Source organism: Cryptomeria japonica, chromosome 9 (assembly GCF_030272615.1).
Source record: "Cryptomeria japonica chromosome 9, Sugi_1.0, whole genome shotgun sequence".
Classification (NCBI taxonomy): Eukaryota; Viridiplantae; Streptophyta; class Pinopsida; order Cupressales; family Cupressaceae; genus Cryptomeria; species Cryptomeria japonica.
The window spans coordinates 664203879-664223317 of record NC_081413.1 but is presented as its reverse complement, the minus strand read 5'-3'; the positions used below and the strand labels follow the sequence as shown (position 1 = coordinate 664223317).

The following is a 19439-nucleotide window of genomic DNA, read 5'->3' as shown; positions in this document are numbered from 1 at the left end:
AAAGGTAAATTTGTAAATGTGGAGAAGTATGATGGCGATGTAGTAAGATTTGGAGACAACAAAGCTTGTGTAATAAGTGGTAGAGGTTCTATTTCTCTTGATGGTAAGAATAATATTGATGATGTTTTATATGTTAAAGTTTTGAAGTATAATATTTTGAGTGTTGGATGGATAGTTGAAAAGGGATGTGATTTACAATTCAAGAATGGTAAATGTAAGATCTTGAATAGCTCTAACATAGAAATTACATCAAGAACTAAAACTAAAGGTAATATCTTCTATCTGAATGTTGGTGAGAAAAGTTTTTTGATTTCTCATATTGATGAAAGTTGGTTGTGGCATAGAAGGATGTGTCATGTTAACTTTGACTGCATGAGTAAGATAAGTTCTACCCAAGATGTTAGAGATCTACTTAAGATAGTGAATCCTACTAATCTAGTGTGTAAAGAATGACAATCGGGAAAGAAAACAAGAATTTCATTCAAGAAAAAATTGTATACATCTAATGGGTTATTAGATCTTGTGCATACATATTTATGTGGACCTTCTAGGGTGAGAAGCTTGCAGGGTGATAGATACTGTATGTTGCTGATTGATGACTATTCTAGGATGACGTGGGTCACTTTTCTAAAGGATAAATCTGAAGCATTGGAAAAATTAAAAATATTCAAAGCTAGAGAGGAGATAGAGACAAGATTGAAACTGAAGTGTTTAAGATCTGATAGAGGAGGAGAATCCACTTTCGATGAGTTTAATTCCTTTTGTGAAGAGCATGGAATCCGAAGATAGTTATCTACTTTGTGAACCCTTTAGCAAAATGGAGTTGTTTAAAGGAAGAACATAACTATTTTGGATGCTATTATAACTATGATGATTGAAGGAAATTTTCTACATATCTAATGGAGAGAAATTGTTAGCATTGTTATGTACACATTCAACTAGGTGCATACCAAAGGTGATTATGGTAAGACTCCTTATGAGTTATGGTTTGGTCATGTTCCTACAATTAGATATTTCAGAATCTTTGGAAGTAAATGTTATATCAAAAGAGATAAGGATATAAGAAAATTTGATGCAAGATGTGGTGAAGGAATATTTTTGGGATATTCTACTAAGAGAAAGACCTTCAGGTGTTACAACAAAAGACCAAAAAAAATAGTGAAAAGTGAGAATGTGAAGGGTGATGAGAATCATGAGAAGCAAATCAAAGCATGCAGATATGAATCTGATGATCGGGATGTTACTTCAAAGAAAGTACAGAATCTGAGCATGAAATAAAGTGATCTGAAAGAGTAAATTTAGATGCTACTGAAGAAGTTCAAGAGACTGAAAACCATAGCAATCAGAAGACCCTTGGGCATGTAAGATTAAATCATTCAGAAAATCAGATTATTGGAGACAAAAGTAAAGGTGTGATGACTAGGATAAGAATTGTTGCTGAAAAGACATGTTTGATTTTCAAAATTGAGCTTAAAGATGTTGAATCTTGTAAAGATGAAAATTGGGTAAAAGCTATGGAAGAAGAGTTAAATCAGATTGAGGAGAACAATACATGGGAACTTTTTCCAAGACCTAAAGACAAGAATGTAATTGGTACTAAATGGGTGTTCCTGAATAAACTAAATGAAGATGAAGAAGTTGTTAGAAACAAATTAGGACTGGTATGTAAAGGATATTCACAAACGGAAGGTATTGATTTTGAGGAGACTTTTTCTCTGGTAGCTAGAATTGAAGGTGTTAGATTATTTCTTGCATATGTTGCTCATAAGAAATTCAAGGTATATCAAATAGATATGAATTTAGCCTTTTTGAATGGTCAATTGGAAGAGGAAGTCTACATTGAACAATTGGATGGATTTTCATTGACAGATGAAGAAGACATGGTATGCAGATTGAAGAAAGCATTGTATGGACTTAAACAAGCCCCTAGAGCTCGGTACACTAGATTGGACAGGTATTTGATGAAGTTAGCATTTTGTAAAGGTACTGTTGATAGTAACTTATATTTCAAGATTGATAATGATAATATTTTGATTGTTGAAGTTTTTGTTGATGACATTATTTTTGGAGGAGATGATTTGAGTAGGAAGTTTGCTGATGATATGCAAATTTTTTTTGAGATGTCCATGATAGGAGAGATGAAATTCTCTCTAGGATTGCAAATTACATTGATTGACAAAGGAATTTTCACTAGTACAAAAACAACAATATATGACTAAAAAAACTACCAAAAATTGTAGATAAATGACTAAATTTGGTCATGTGACCTTTGGTAGTTTATTGCTAGTCATAAATCAATTTGGTCATGTGACCAGTAGTTGTTTTGATTGATCAATTTGATCGATTTGATCATGGATTTGATCATCGATTTGGTCATTGATTTAGTCACTAATTTAGTCATATATTTAGTCACTAATTTAGTCATATATTTAATCATTAATTTAGTCATTGATTGTTGTTATCTGGTCATTTATTTAGTCATATTAGTGATTTATTTTGTCATATATTTAATCATTAATTTAGTTATATATTGAGTCATTAATTTAATCATTGATTGTTGTTAAATGATCATGTTACCTATTTTTGCTACTATCTCAATCAAGTAGAGCTAAGGTACATTTTTAATCTGTTGAATTGCATTCATGAGTATTTGAAAAAAAAAAGATAAAAGATTACAATATCATGTTTCATTATTCAAATGCATATGAAATAAAGAGAACACAAATTTTTGAGAAAGTAATCTTTTATTGATGAATGTACAATGTCTCACACAAGCTGTGAGACTAACTAATATGGTGCAAAGGAAGGGAAAAACTATATATTTGTAGATGCAAAACATAAAAGTAAATGCAGATAAAGAAAGGTGACTCATCATTGCCTGAATGATGAGTCCTCTCTATGATGCCTTCTATCATTTGTAGTCTTTCTCCCATCCCGCATTTGGTTGTCTTCCTCGTTGCCCCTGAGTACATGCATTTGAGTAAAATAGTGTGTTTGAACAATGAAGGGTCATTGTCCCATATATGCACACGCACCTACAAACATACAATCTAACCCTCAAGTGCATCATAGAAGCTATCTTAACATCTAAACTCAGGAAACAAACATTAGATCAAATCATCAAGAAGAAATCATCATATGTTGTTTTATCTAACTTGTTTGCTTCATTGGCAGATACAAGGAAAGTAACTTATTATTCATCAAATTATGGCATGTAGAGTAAAATCTGACAATTATCATTAAGGACTTTCACAAGCTCATATGAAGAGTGTATAGTCCGCAATCTCACAATGACAGTCATTTGTCCAAGAAATGGAGCATAATACCCAATAACGGTGATCTTATCACTGTAAAGAGATAGGAGAATTTGTTATAAAAGTCATAGGATAATATATGTCAGTATACCAAATGAAGGTCTCTTTAGTAGTGTAAACCAATAGTGAAAGGAAGCTTGAATAACCTCAAATAAATGGTGACAGCAACATTTACCCAAACACTTCACAATTTTCACCAGATGGAAGGATGTTGCTATCAAAACATGAGATGTGTCACAGAGATCAATACCAAAAGTGGTCGAAACTGCCAAGATAGTTAAGGAACTGTCTGATCAAAAGATAGTGACAAGCTATGATACAAGTTCAATGAGAAACCTCACTATCAAAGCAATCCACAAAGGGTAAAAGATCGAAGTCCAATGCATTCAAGTATCATATATGGCTACAATGGTATCTTTGTTGGTTTGAGCAGAAAATTCAATTTATCAGGCAAAGTGTTCCATTTGGCTAGAGTCTCATGGTCAAAAGCAATCATTATGCTTCTGAGAGAAGCCATTAATGGTCACAAATAGTCATTGTTACAAAGGGACTCATTCATTATAAGGATAATGAACAATAGATTCATAAGAGAATGACTACAACCAGTGAAACTAAGATAAACAAAGATGACTAGTATTACAATCTTTAATCAGTCCTAAAGATACACATACTTACAACCATCACATATAATCAAGGGTTGATTACAACCAGTCAAAGGAGTAGTGGTGTGGTCCTCCATCAGCATCAAAAGGAACCTCATTCACAATACATCAAGGAGAGCATAGACTCGATCAATCTTTTACAAGAACATTCATATCTTCCAATAAAATTTTATAGCTACATTAATTAAAGATAGTGTATAAGGCAAGATGATAGTGTAAAAAAATCTTTGAGCAATGATAGAAGCAAATCACTTCAGACAAGAAGTAGATCATTGATACTAAATAAAATCACAAGTAATAAAGTACATAACTACATTGCACAGTTGAAAAGCATGAATGATATTCATCAAGAGACGATAGTGTAGCTATCATAGCTTATGTCTTATAGTGATCAAGCATGTTGCAATCAAAGAATAGATCTAAAGGATGATCATGAATCTCATGCAAAAGATTGATATGTTACGTTATATCTCGCTCAAGCAACTATATCTCAGACCCTAGTAATGAGTAGTATCTTTAAAAGCAGACTTGATACAGGTATGATGACAGTAACCGGACTCAAGTATCTAATGCATTTATAAACTTCATATTATTTTGTATCAATAGATCAGTCCAATGAGAGTATGGAACAATTATAATCATCATGTGAGAATGATACCAGCAATAACATACATAGGTTGCAAAGATGCAACATGGAGTCTACAATGAAAGAAAATGTAAAAATACAGTCTTCATTATCAGTTTGATAGTGAGAAGTGCATTTTACTCAGTAGAAGAACTCAAAGCTCAAAGCATTCATGAATGACAAGAGTATGCAGTCCAATGACAGTGACAACAAGACCATAAGAGATCTCCATGTATCAGACCAAGAGCCCATGAACAACAGTAAAAGAGATGTAGATGGTTGAAGACAAAGAGTTAGCCCTATACCAAAATCATGTTCAAAATAGCAGCCTCTAATGGTGATAACAATGAAACAAAGATGAGAAAATAATATAACATCTTCCCTGATCAAGAATATAATCTCATGAACACAGTGAAGTAATGAAAGTATAGTGAGGTCACTGTCAAAAAAGAACAAAGAGAGATTGAAATTACAGGGCATTGTCATGCTTTATCACATTATAATCATGGAGCAAAGAGGTTACAGAACACCAAAGAGCAGTCATTACTATCACAGAAACAATCCTAAAAGTCCTAAAAGTCATTCTCAGACCCAAAGTGACATAAATTAAGTGAAGTTGCAGTCATAGCAGAGATTAAAAGAGCAACTGAACATGTCTTCAACAAAATAAATGAGAAACCGTCAATCACAAAAGCTTTCCCAAAACATATAAAAATTAAAAAACCTGGCAGACACTAGAATTGGGCCCAATAAAAATGTATCTTCAACATCCTGTAAGTTTGGATCTTTAGAATCTGCAACAAAAAATGGAAACATCTCAAGAGAAAATACTTATTTAAAATACAAATTAAAAAGTTTATGTATAAATTTATTAAATACTCCGATTGAATAGAAAACTATCATAAAAGTTTTTCAAACCAGTAAAGAAAAGTGGAGATACCACTAGCTCTCCTTTTATATGAGCCAAATAGAAGAGTGTGTATAAATGTGGTAGAAATCGATACCACCTTTGAAGTGCAAGTTAAAAAACTTGTTCACGCTACAAACATATGACTAAGGTCAGCCTTATCACTAACTCAACATAAAAAATTAAAAAATACTATTAATGTCATCTGATCATAAAAGTATAGAGAACATATAAATAAGAACATGTGTGAGTACAATGAGTATTGTTGAGGAAGAATGACAATGTAAAGTGTAAAATAGACATTGAAATTGCCATTATTGGTTACTGTACATGGACTAATAATGCTTAAATGGACATCCTTACGAAGTTTTATCCTCAACTGTGTGGCAGATAAAATGAAATTTGATGTTGTAAAAAATGACAATCTTGGCATGGCAGTTTGCAGGGGAGTAATAAGGGCCCATTAAGAATAGATATTGTTAGCCTTGTGCAATGGTCTTGACTTGAAGAATTAAACTTATGTCTCAGAAATAAGAATAGTCATAGCATTACCATAAAGACGTCGATCAAATGGTGATTCTAATTTAACCATTAGTAGTTGTTGTACATAAAGAAACAATAAGGTCTCATGTTATAATTGAATAACTGTTAAAAGAAAAGTAATATTAATATAAGATTTTCATAACATTAGTTTTATTTATATTAGGAGTGTCAAATATGTAGCAAACAAGCTCTTCTTGGAGCTAAAATATCTGTATTGGATCTTTGGCAATGCCCTTACTCACTCGCCTGTGTCTTTGATCGTTAAAACCTTTATACTCTTGATGCATGAACTGAAAATTGGTGTCATGATGGGCAACACTCCCATGGCTGCTATAAATGTTCTTCTGACTCTGATTCTTTGGCTCAGAGATTTGTAGAGACGACTGCAACCCTTTGACTCTAGAAATCATAGCTTCTTCTTTGAATACCATTGATGAGTCCATGTTCCGGTAGGTCTATGCTACAAGATATAGAGATGGTAATGAGAGTAAAAGTATTTTGGCCAACACTTATTGGGTTCCAATTCAATCATTGTTGTTAGGGGGCTATCCTACATTGTTGGTTATGAAAGTTTCCGATTGTACTTTGCTGACAGTAGTTGTTTGGATAGATTAGAATGATCGGGATCATTACTTCAATGTTGGATATTGGCATGGTGATGAGGTTCCAGCAACACATGACATTGGAGGCTTTTCTTACACCAACAGGGGTAAAAATTTCAGTTTGTTTGATACTGTTTTGAATTATAACAACCACCTATTATGGTTTGATATATTCTTCTTTGACTTTGATGGGCATTCATCAATTAAAATTAATTGCAGATTCATTGTTGTATTTAACTTTGTGAATTAAAATTATATTCCGCAACATCAAAATACTTAAAATTAATCATCAGACCTTTGAAAAAAGCAGTATATGGCATTAAATATCCTTTGTCTCCAGGGACTGTTCATTTCATTTGTTGTTTGTCCTACTATGCACTTACCAGCAACATCAAAATACTTTGCCCTATACTGCCACATATTTGATGTTTAAATTTTTTATGAATCCTATAAATACATTGTAGGCCATTACACGAGTTACAAATTTGATGAATCCTATGAAAAGTCTCAGTAGTATGAATATGATTTCTTTTCAACAAATACAGTCCTCCACTGGTATTGATGATTCTTTCTATTTATTATTTGTGGGTGATTGGTGATACTTTTATGCTACTATTTTGAGGCTTTACCTCTGCATTTCATGAAGCTTCTCATTGTTCTTGGCTGAGACCATTGTCTTCTATCTGCAAAACTCAAAACTCAATGTTTAGGCTTTGAACTCTTGGTTTGAGGTCTTGGATTACACTGTCAAATTAGTGTATGATTGTTCTCTTGATGCACCATTGTCCATTAATTCATGTGGATTGTCTTCTATTGTTACTTTTTAGCTCTGTTGTCTATCTTCTAAAACATACCATGTGACTGTAATTGATATTAAGTACTGTTAATATTTCACATTCTCTATTTTCTTGATGTGATTGTCATGGACTTGAAGGGTTTGAATTTACTTGTACCTCACTGTTCTTGGGTGCTCATGGAGAAAAGTCTCTCTAGTCTCAACAAAATAGTGGCTTATAATAAATGCACAAGAAACTTGTCATCACTTAAAAAGTTCAAAAAGACAAGAGAGAGAGATCACAAACTCTGTCATTGCTATAAAATCATATGATTGTTATAAAAGAGACAGGACTGTCATAAAGAGAAAATGCGTTTAAGGAGACATTTTCAAAATAAGGACATCCATTGCAAGTATAACAGTCACTAGATGAGTGTGTAATAGTGTCGTGAAGGTCTAACTGAGAGGCATCCACGATATTCTTTTTAGGAATACACAGTCTCACACAAATTGCAATTAGACCCATAATGATGGTACAATAATAAAGAAATAAATGACTGCTAGTATGTGATAGTTTTGTGAGGACAGTGAAAATGACAAAGAAGGTTTGTAAGGCAAGGTTTTGACAACCCAAAGGACAATAAAGACTACAATGGATGAGCAACATATAAGCACTCAAGAAAGCAGATACTATCCAAAAGAAAGGGTTTCAAGGACAACAAAAGCCATAAATCTTCTAAAGGTATAAAATCATTCTCAATCTTCAAGGACAGCAAATGAAGATTGTAACCCAAAGATTGGGAAAAGAGTTATGACAATCAAGCAAAGTGATACCTTATGCAATGAGAAATGCAATACCAGATTCACATAGACGATGGTGATAATAACATGATAGAGCTGAGAAGTTATGACAAACCTCAAGATAAGACCAATAAGAAAAGAACACAAAACAGTCCAAAGTCCACATATTTGATGAGACTCAACTTCTTCACAGACCAAACAAGGATTTCAGACATGTTTGCGCCTCGTTAGAAACAAAGCTAGGAGTTACACAACGAAGATAATCTGTATGCAATGCACCTCTCCAAGAAGTCTACAACCTTATATCACAACACATTATCATAAAGTTGATTGAAAAGGAAATCTATCCAAACAATTTTTCAGCAAAACTATCCAAGTCATGTCATATTTATTGGTACAGAAAGATTCATGAAGCCAAATGATCTCTGTAACAAGGAAGAAAAAGTAGTAGATGTAACAAAATTGAAATTTTTGGAAACAAACCCAAATGGAGAAGACACATTGCTCATAAATATCTCATGCACACACAGGTAGGGAAGAGGACTAGGAATGGAGAGGAGATTAAATAGCGAAGGTTGCTTTTTATTTGAAATTGAAAATGGCTGATTGTTTAGCCCTAATTGAGAGGTTCAGCTTTGGTCAGAAATCATAAAAAATAATAATCGAAGATTCAATCTTTCAAAAAAAATAAGATGGATGATAAAAAAAATTATAATACTAACCTGTGCTGTTGATTAAATCACAAAGAGTTCTCTTCATTAGTATCTTTCAAAAAAAATAAGATGGATGATAAAAAAAATTATAATACTAACCTGTGCTGTTGATTAAATCATAAAGAGTTCTCTTCATTAGTATCTTTCAAAAACTTGTCCTGCATGTTGCAAAAAATGGCACAAAATGTCAATCAAGTGCAGAAACCATATACATATGGTCTACAAAAATAAAAAATTCAACACAAAAAGAGCTCTTACAGATACCTTTGTTAGACAATGACTCTAGTTATGTTATACAAAAGTCTGTCACCCAAGCCGAATAATTCAAGAAACATACAGTAATGGATAGTAAATAGAGTGAAAAAACATGGGCGAGTCTAAATGAAATATTCTCAATAATGGCAAAGTCTATGTTTATGTTGTAGGCACTTAAACGATGTTGAGTTCAAATCTTCTATAATAGGAAAAAGTATATTCTTAACTCTTACAAGAAACACTCCAGTAGATTGATTTATACTGTGAATATCACCATATATCCTTGCAAATGGTGACCAAGCCATTGTGGGTTTCCCAAATTGCTTACCAAATCATTCGTAATTTAGAATGACCATTTCATCTCCAAACAAGATACAATTCACAAAATTTTATAATTAGTTTGAGCATCATTGTAAAATTTCTAATAGTGGATGTTTCAAAGAAATGTATTTTTTAAAGTCCTTATTGATGATAGCAGGGTCCTTATACAGAGCACATTACTAGCCCAAGAGGATCCATATCCCATGTTGTACAAGATTCAACACCTCTTCAAGTTTTTAGATTTCCAACCAAGCATTGGTGACATTAAATGCAAAACAAAAACAATAATAGGGAAGCATTAAGCAATATTCGTGTTTCATGCATATCTCTAAAATTACGAACTGGTTTTCTGTGATTTTTTCACATAAATTAGAAAGATCTATAACAAAAAAACTATTAAATTTCGTATAAATCTAGTTTGTAATTTTGAAGAAATATTCACCAGTCCGAAGGGCAATATTTGAAGGTTATGGTTGCTCTATAATGGTTGTTTTGATCAAATAAGGAGTGCCGAGATCAGATTAAGGGTATTTTTTGAGCCAATGGTGTTGTAGTCAAGAATGTGTAAATACCTGGAACAGTTTCAATAATAATTCCAAACCTTTTTGTCAAAGATACAATAAAGGATATGAGCAAATCAAAGTCATTGGGACTGTTGAAAGCTACATCAGTGCATAAGGAGAAGCTCTACCAATCATGCCACAGTCACAAAAGAAGATCTTAGTCTAGGGAAGGCTAGATCCATAGTAGATAAGAATTTTCAGTAGCATAGACAGAAATCAAGAAAGTATATGCAGTCTGAGACACAAAGACATAGTTTATTGCCAAAGACAAGTCATAACCCTATAAAGGAATACAAGGTGCAACTACAACAAATTTAAGGTTGACAAGGAATATATAGAGCAACTATAAAACCATCAAAGTCTAAAAATTCTTCAAAGAGACAGTCATATGTTGACAGTGAAGAGAAGTCAAGGAAAGAGAGTGAAAAGCCTAAAGATGCTTGATTCTGAAGAAATCAGAGATTTGCATTACCACAAGCATAGTGCAAAGGTAATTTGAAGAAGAAACCATCAAAAAGAGAGTGCATGAGCACAACCATTAGGGAAAACTTACACTCCATGAGCACCCAAGAATGGATGGATAGTCTCAACCAAACAATGACAGAGATACCTACAGTGATAGAAAGACAATATACTGCCAAAGACAATACTTAGAGCAGCACTCATAGAGGTATAAAAATGATTGAAATGATTAAAGAGGAAAATTTTGAGAGGCATGAAACATGTGTTGAAGGTACTCCTTTAGCAGTTCAGTGTTGCAATGATTTTGTGCCATGGAAGTAGTAAGACAGAGAACAAACTATACTTCAAAGAATATATCCATTATCTCAAGGACAGAGTCAGTGAAATACACAGTCCAAAGATCTTAGGATTATAAAGAAAAAACACTGAGAACAATAGGGTCTTCACACAAAGGTACATTATCAAAACATGTGTTATTGATTTACATGGCTATTATTGTGACATTAAAATGATTATTTATGACTATCATGAAATGACAAAGAGTTCATCACAATCCACAAAACATGTCAAAAAAGCAGTTGCATGGTATCAATCAACAGTTACATGATCAGTAGTATGAAGATAAACCCTCAACAAGTTAATAAAAAAAGAGATACAAGAAAATTGGATTAAGGGACAGTTACATCACTAAGGCGTTATCAATCCAGGTATAGGAGCCACAATCTTATGGGTGATATTAGTGCAGCAGTGGTATATGACTAGGGTGCATTTGACAAAGAGTGAAGATAGAATAAACAGTCAAAAGAACACTAAATTTTCAACGGGGCAGTGATACCTCAAAGTATAGTGTAATGCCTGTTACAAAATCATGGGACAATCATAGTATACAAATAGTGAGAGATCTTGTATTCATCAATAGGTATGAGATATAGAATAAATCAATAGTCCTTGGCCCAAATGACAACACAAGATGAACATAATGATTAAGTCCCAAGTTGAGAATATCTTCAATGGCATAAGAGCATGAGAGAAAAGATTTTGACAACCAAGTAAGGGGATATGTGACAACCTCATGAAAAAGTTATAGAGGTATGTAGTAGTAGAAGATCTAGATCAAACAATGGCATAAGAGCATGAGAGAATGCAATTACAATTTAACTAAGAAGACCTATAGTTGTCCATTCATTTAAGGAAAGTCCAAAGCATTAATGTGGTGTTACAGTGATGAAAAATTCATGAGTCATTACTCAAGAACAATGTGTACACTGTCATAATAATGCCACCAATAAAAAGTTATAGAGCATAGTTCTTGTGATAGGAATAGATCTGAGATGCAGATCATTTCGGTGCAAGCAAGATATCAAAACAAGGAACAATTTGTCATGACTGTCATAGGCATTAAAGAGTATTGTTTATGATCAAAACAGTGATAAAGAATGCATAGAACATTGCACACTAGATACATTTAAAACAAAATGTAGAGACAATGACAGATACATCTATAACTGCAGACTTATAAACATATCCAATTTTTACATCCTTTAGTATGGAGTTCTTGGTTCATAAATAATTTTAGTCTGTATCAGCTAAGCAAAGTTCAAAGTATTTGTCTGTTGCCTTCCTTTATTATACAACACAACAATTAGTAAAAAATGATGCAGATAAGTGCATACATAGTTGTGCAATGCCACCTTTTGATGCACTAATAATAACTATGGGTTTATTCTTTCCATCGATTAAATTGATAATGTAACTATAATTTAAGAGTTTATATAACTTGAAAAATGTAAAAGAACCCTTTCAAGACTTCACAGAAACAACCAAAAATAAATGGATGAAATATAAAATATTTTCGATGAGAAACGAAAATTTTAATGAATAGTCAACATCTATATATACACACTCTGGCAAAAGCTTTATTCAATTTAAGTGTATTATTTTTGTGGATAACATTTCAAAAATTCAATGCTCAACAGACTATAAAATTTAAATTCAAAATATGTACTAAAACAATAAGAAAACAGATCCATAAATATTGGGATATTTAATCTTTATTAATATAAAAGAAGAATCATGTCACCTGGATCAATTCAATCTGTATTAGGTGAGTGCAATGGAGCAAGTATGGTTACATCTTGAATGCGCACATTGCTGCATTCACCATAGATATTATTCAATTATAATATTATAATGATAGTTGAGGTAACAAATTATTAAACAGACAACAAGAGTCTACATAGAGACTAGTGTATACTAATAATGCAAAGGTTTGGCATGCATGTAAAAACCATCCACCTAACAGAGGAATTAACATGAATGAAAACCTGTAGTACACTGGACGTATATTCTAGAGGAATTAACATGAATGAAAACCTGTAGTACACTGGATGTATATTCTAGAATAGTGAATTCAGGAATATTAGATTTGAGATGACGACATCAGTTGAGTCTACCACCTCAACAAGGTGAGGCCGGGTGTAGAGTATGATTATGGTACCAATCCCACCAAATAGATCCCTGTCCATCAATAGTACCATTGTCACCGATATGAAAATGAATATACCAACCAAAAGATTAAAAGCTATAATAAACTAACCAATGCCATATAAAATATTTAAACTAATAGCTTCCACAACCATCTAATAGTAACATCTTTTAATGATTGGCTGCTCCTCATTCTAAGCAAGAAGGTAAAATAAGCATCAATAAATTATTAGATTTTCATAATCTAGTTGTTTAAGATTACACCATAGAAAGCACATTTACACCCGTTAATACAACATCTATCACATTGAATGCATGTATAAGGCTGTTATGCCATCCTCCACTTAGGTCCCTACCTCGACCATGTGATGGTAAAGGGTCAAGCAGTGGTCAATGTTTTGAATCCTGCATGAGGCAAGCAATAGCGAGAAAGGGCAACGAAAGTTTCATTCTTGTCATATATTTAATTTAAATTAGACAATATTTCTCACGGTAGCCTCTAATGCTTTGCGTTTATGAAGATTTAGCACAACTGCTCATTTTATTTATCATTATTTTTCTAAAAATTAGGCAGAGTAAAGACTAAACTTGCACTCCTCTTTCCACCTATTAACTAAAGTGACACATCAGATTATAGGTGATCCAAGGCAATGAGAATTTATGTGTTATTTTTCTTGTTTCTTTTATTATCCTCCTTTCTCAGTTCCATTTGTATAGTAAAGTAATCATCTTTCTCCTTGCTTCATTGAGAAGGATATCCTTGAGCGGTGAACCCGTTCTTGTCTGTGGTTGGAGAGTTTCTTGGGTTGATTGGACCCGAATCATTCTAGATGTGATTGTTGGCATACCGCATGCTAGAGGAGGCTTTCTGTGGTGTGAGGTTAGGGAGCTCCCCTAGTAGCTGAGATTCAAACCTGAGCAGATGTAATAAGTAGGTAACAAGAATTTAAACCCTAAAATTAACCAGCCCAACATCAAAATTTATAAATTTATACTTTCTTGTGACACAAGGACCAATTACAAGACTTCAAGAACACAAAGATAAGGCTTGTTGACTTTTATCATTCATAAGCTAGGGTGATCGCCCTAATAATTAGATGTAATCTCTAGGTTGTCATAATATTTTACCTCACATTGCCAGTACATATCCTTATAGAGGACTTTCTCCAAGTAAACACTCCAACTCATGTCTCCATGAGTATATTAGCCATTTGAACCTTGAGCTTCACCAAATCAAATAAAAATCATAATAATAACCCTTAGACCATATATCATGTTGAAATGTGGCAACTGATCAGCAAAGTACTGTACACTCTGCACGTGTCCTCACTGGGGTCCGGGGCGGCAGCCCCTGAGAAATTTTTTTTACCGTTTTTCGTTGATGAAAACCGACATTGTAATAAAACCCTAAAAAGGCTGACTTTGTTTGTTGCCCTAAAAACGCATGTTATAAGCGGTTGGGATGCTTAAGGCATTGTAAGGTTGATGTACTATTTTTGTTGGATAATAAGAAAGATTGGACGGCTGTGTATGGTGGACGTAACCCATTCTGGGTGAACCACGTTAAATCTCTGTGTTATCTGTGTCCTGTTTTAGTTCTTTATCTTTCGTATTTAAATATGCATATAATTGTTAGCTCATATTTGCTTCGGATCTGCTTGAAACCCTAACAATTGGTATCAGAGCGAGGTTTTCTGTAATTGGCAGGACTTTCAGATTTGAGTGGGAGCAATGGAGGATTCCAAATTCAAGGTCGAAAAGTTTAACGGCCAGAATTATCAGTTATGGAAAATGCAGATGGAGGATTACTTGTATCAAAAGGATTTGTGGCGGCCATTGGAAGGAAAGGCAAAGAAACCGACCACAATATCAGATGAAGAGTGGGACATTTTAGATAGAAAGGCACTGGGATCCATTCGATTGTGCCTTGTGTCATCTGTAGCATTCAATATAATAGAAGCAAAAACGACTGTAGATTTGATGACAACATTGGCTAAGTTGTATGAGAAACCCTCAGCTTCGAATAAGGTATTTCTTATGAAATGTTTGTTTAATTTGAAAATGAGTGAGGGAGGATCTGTAGCGGAGCACTTAAATGAATTTAATACAATTACCAGTCAATTGTCTTCGGTAAAAATTACCTTTGCAGAAGAGGTTAGGGCTCTCTTGATTTTATGTTCTTTGCCAGAAAGCAGGAATAACTTGGTTATGGCTGTAAGTAACTCTGTCTTTGGTAAAAATACTTTGGTATTTGATGATATTGTTGGTGTTATCCTAAACGAGGAAATGCGAAGGAAAAGTACAGGTGAGACTTCAACATCATCGGGTAGTGTTTTGAATGTGGATAACAGAGGAAGATCAAAGGAAAGAGGAAAAGGCCCTGGGAATGAGAAGTCACGAGGGAAGTCAAAGAAAGGACGCTTTCAATCTAGAGGAAAGAAAGATTGCTGGTACTGCGGAAAGCCTGGTCATCTAAAGAAAGACTGTTGGTCTCGAAAAAACAAAGAAGGAGACAAAAATGAAAATGACAGTAAGGAAGCTAATATTGCAAGTAATACTTTACAAGATGCTTTAATCTTATGTTTGGATAATGTTAATGATTCCTGGGTAATAGATTCTGGGGCTTCATTTCATGCTACACCCCATAGAAAATATTTTCTAGATTATGTTCAAGGTGATTTTGGATAGGTATATTTGGGTGATGATGAGCCCTGTCAAATTGTTGGAAAAGGAAAGATAAAGATCAAGTTGCAGAATGGTAATGACTGGTTTCTGCAGGAGGTAAGACATGTTCCTAATTTAAGAAGAAATTTAATTTGTGTAGGGCAATTAGGTAGTGAAGGTTGCATAGTTACCTTCTCAGACAATATGTGGAAGGTCACTAAAGGATCATTAATAGTAGCTAAAGGTGCGAAGGTAGGCACATTATATCTGTGTACTAGTAACACTTATTCTACCTTAGCTACTACAGATAAAGTTACTGCAGGAACAACAACAATAAATGTTGCAAGAATAGATTCGATAATGTGGCACCATAGGCTTGGGCACATGAGTGAGAAAGGGATGAAAATCCTTCACTCCAAAAATCTATTGCCAGGACTAAAGAAGATTGATTTAGAGTTCTGTGAAAACTGTGTTTATGGAAAAACAAAAAAGAGTCAGATTTCTCAAGGTTGGGGAAGAGAAGAAGAGTGAGAAGTTAGAGCTTGTACATTCAGATGTATGGGGACCGACTCAGGTATCATCTCTTGGTGGATCTTGTTATTATGTTATTTTTATTGATGACTCAACCAGAAAAACATGGGTATATTTCCTAAAACAAAAATCAGATGTTTTTGAAACTTTTAAGAAATGGAAAGCTTTGGTTGAGAATGAGACAGAAAAAAAGTTGAAGTGTCTCAGATCGGATAATGGAGTTGAGTATTGCAGTAAAACATTTGAAGATTACTGTTCCTTAAATTGGATTCGAAAGTAGAAGACAGTTCTAGGAACTCCACAGGAAAATGGTGTGTCAGAGAGAATAAATAGGACTATCATGGAACGTGCGAGGAGCATGAGATTGCATGCTGGATTGCCCTTACATTTTTGGGCAGATGTTGTACATACTATTGTCTATTTGATAAATAGAGGACCTTCAACCCCTTTGGATGGTGGTATTCCAGAGGAGGCATGGACTGGTAAAAAGGTAAATTATTCTTTTCTAAAAACTTTTGGTTGCGAAGCTTTTGTCCATGTTGATAAAGAAAACAGAACCAAGCTTGATGCTAAATCTCAGAAATGTACCTTCATTGGATATGGGATAGATGAATATGGCTATCGGTTATGGGATTTTGAAAATAAGAAAATAATTAGAAGTAGAGATGTTATATTCAATGAGAAGGTTATGTATAAAGAACAGATGCAGGAAAAGAAACATGAACAGGAAAAACAAGAATATGTGGTGTTGGATGAGATTCCTGAAAATGAAATGCCACAGGCACCTGATGCTCAGCAACAACAGATTGTCCCACAAACTCCTGCAAGTGTTAGACATTCTACGAGGACAAGTAGACCCCCTGAAAGATTTTCTCCTTCTTTGTATTCTATTTTATTAACGGATTCTGGTGAACCAGAAGAATATGAAGAAGCAATGCAGGTAGATGCTAAACAACAGTGGGAGCTAGGCATGAAAGAGGAGATGGACTCCTTGATGAAAAATAAAACTTGGGACTTAGTCCCTTTACCTGCAGAAAAAAGAGCCTTTCCTAACAAATGGGTTTATCGGCTGAAGGAGGAGGAAGGAGGTCAGAAAAGATATGAGGCCAGACTTGTGGTAAAAGGTTTTGCACAGAAAAAGAGTATAGATTATGATGAAATATTTTCTCCAGTTGTAAAAATGACTTCAATTAGAACTGTACTTAGTCTTGTGGCTGCAAATGATTTACATCTTGAACAATTAGATGTCAAAACATCTTTTCTCCATGGAGATTTGGAGGAGGAAATTTACATGTTGCAACCAGAGGGATATGAGGTAAAAGGTAAGGAGAACTTGGTGTGCAGGTTGAAGAAAAGTCTGTATGGCCTAAAGCAAGCACCCCAACAATGGTATTTAAAATTTGATAGTTTAATGGCTGAACACGGTTATCATAGATGTCATTCCGATCATTGTGTATATTTTAAGAGATTTGATAATGGCAGTTATATTATCCTATTGCTTTATGTTGATGACATGCTTGTTGCTGGGTCTAACATGCAACATATAAATGATCTTAAACAGAAATTAGCCAAGTCATTTGCTATGAAGGATTTGGGTGCAGCTAAGCAAATTCTTGGTATGAGGATTACACGGGACAGGAAAAATAGAACCTTGAATTTGTCCCAAAGTGAGTATATAAAGAAGGTGTTGAAAAGATTTAACATGCAGGATGCAAAAGCAGTTAGTACACCTTTGGCTAGTCATTTCAAATTGACTAAGGAGATGTGCCCAAAGGCACAGGAAGAGGTTAATAAAATGTCTAACATCCCGTATTCATCAGCTGTTGGCAGTCTGATGTATGCAATGGTATGCACAAGGCCAGATATTGCACATGCAGTGGGAGTTGTGAGCAGGTTTATGAGTAATCCGGGTATGGAACATTAGAATGCTGTGAAATGGATTCTTCGGTATTTGAACGGAACTACTACGAAGACATTATGTTTCAAAGGATCTAATGCTGCTCTAAGTGGAGTTGTTGACTCTGATCTAGTGGGTGATATTGATTCACGGAGGAGTACTACAGGGTATGTTTTTACTATAGGGGGAACTGCAGTCAGTTGGATTTCTAGGCTGCAAAAGGTTGTTGCACTTTCAACCACTGAAGCTGAGTATGTTGCTGCTACAGAAGCCAGCAAGGAGATGATTTGGTTGCAATGTTTTCTGAAGGAATTGGGTCAGACATAAGAGGATAGCCCATTGTATACTAATAGCCAGAGTGCCATTCATCTTGCAAAAAACTCTGCTTTTCATTCAAGGACAAAGCACATTCAGCTCAGGTACCACTTCATCCGGACTGTTTTGGAGGAGGGTCAATTACGGCTTGAGAAGATTCACACAAGTGAGAATCCTGCCGATATGTTCACAAAGGCAGTTCAACAGGAGAAGCTGATTTCTTCATCAATTTCTGTTGGTCTTCTTGATTGATAATTGTGGAATTTATATCAGTTAAGTCCTAGTGTTTTATCCAGCGGATGTTGTATGTACAGTGGTGTTGTGTAAGTATCAGTCTCCAAGTGGGAGATTGTTCAGTGTGGAGCCTGATTAGTCTCCAAGTGGGAGATTGTTGACCGACATTGTAATAAAACTCTAAAAAGGCCGACTTTGTTTGTTGCCCTAAAAATGCATGTTATAAGCGGTTGGGATGCTTAAGGCATTGTAAGGTTGATGTACTATTTTTGTTGGATAATAAGAAAGATTGGATGGCTGTGTATGGTGGACGTAACCCATTCTGGGTGAACCACGTTAAATCTCTGTGTTATCTGTGTCCTATTTTAGTTCTTTATCTTTCGTATTTAAATCTGCATATAATTGTTAGTTCATATTTGCTTCGGATCTGCTTGAAACCCTAACATATCAAACCTGTCCTATCCCCTAAATATTCTACCGACAAAAGATGCAGGACATTAAAGTCAAATAAAACAGAGGAAAAGATCACCTACGATCCAAGAATTACTCCATCTTTATCCAAGTTTGAAGTTAAGTGACTTGTGAGGTTAAAGCTCCCAGTCCCATTTTCCTGTCGGAACAAAGAGCCGGGGACCACCTTTATTGGCAAAGGATCGAAGGTAAAAAATAGAATTCTCGAAAGCATGAGTGTTTATCATGATTTTTATAGAAATAATTGTAAAGCGGAAAATCGCGATCGAACCCTAGTTGTTCTCCCCTCTTCCAACTCCG

General features: G+C 34.4%; 1 pseudogene; it reads right to left on the bottom strand.

The window, feature by feature from the left end:
- Positions 1-4542: 4542 nt before the first annotated feature.
- Positions 4543-19366, bottom strand: LOC131039499 (probable polygalacturonase; annotated as a pseudogene).
- Positions 19367-19439: the final 73 nt, after the last annotated feature.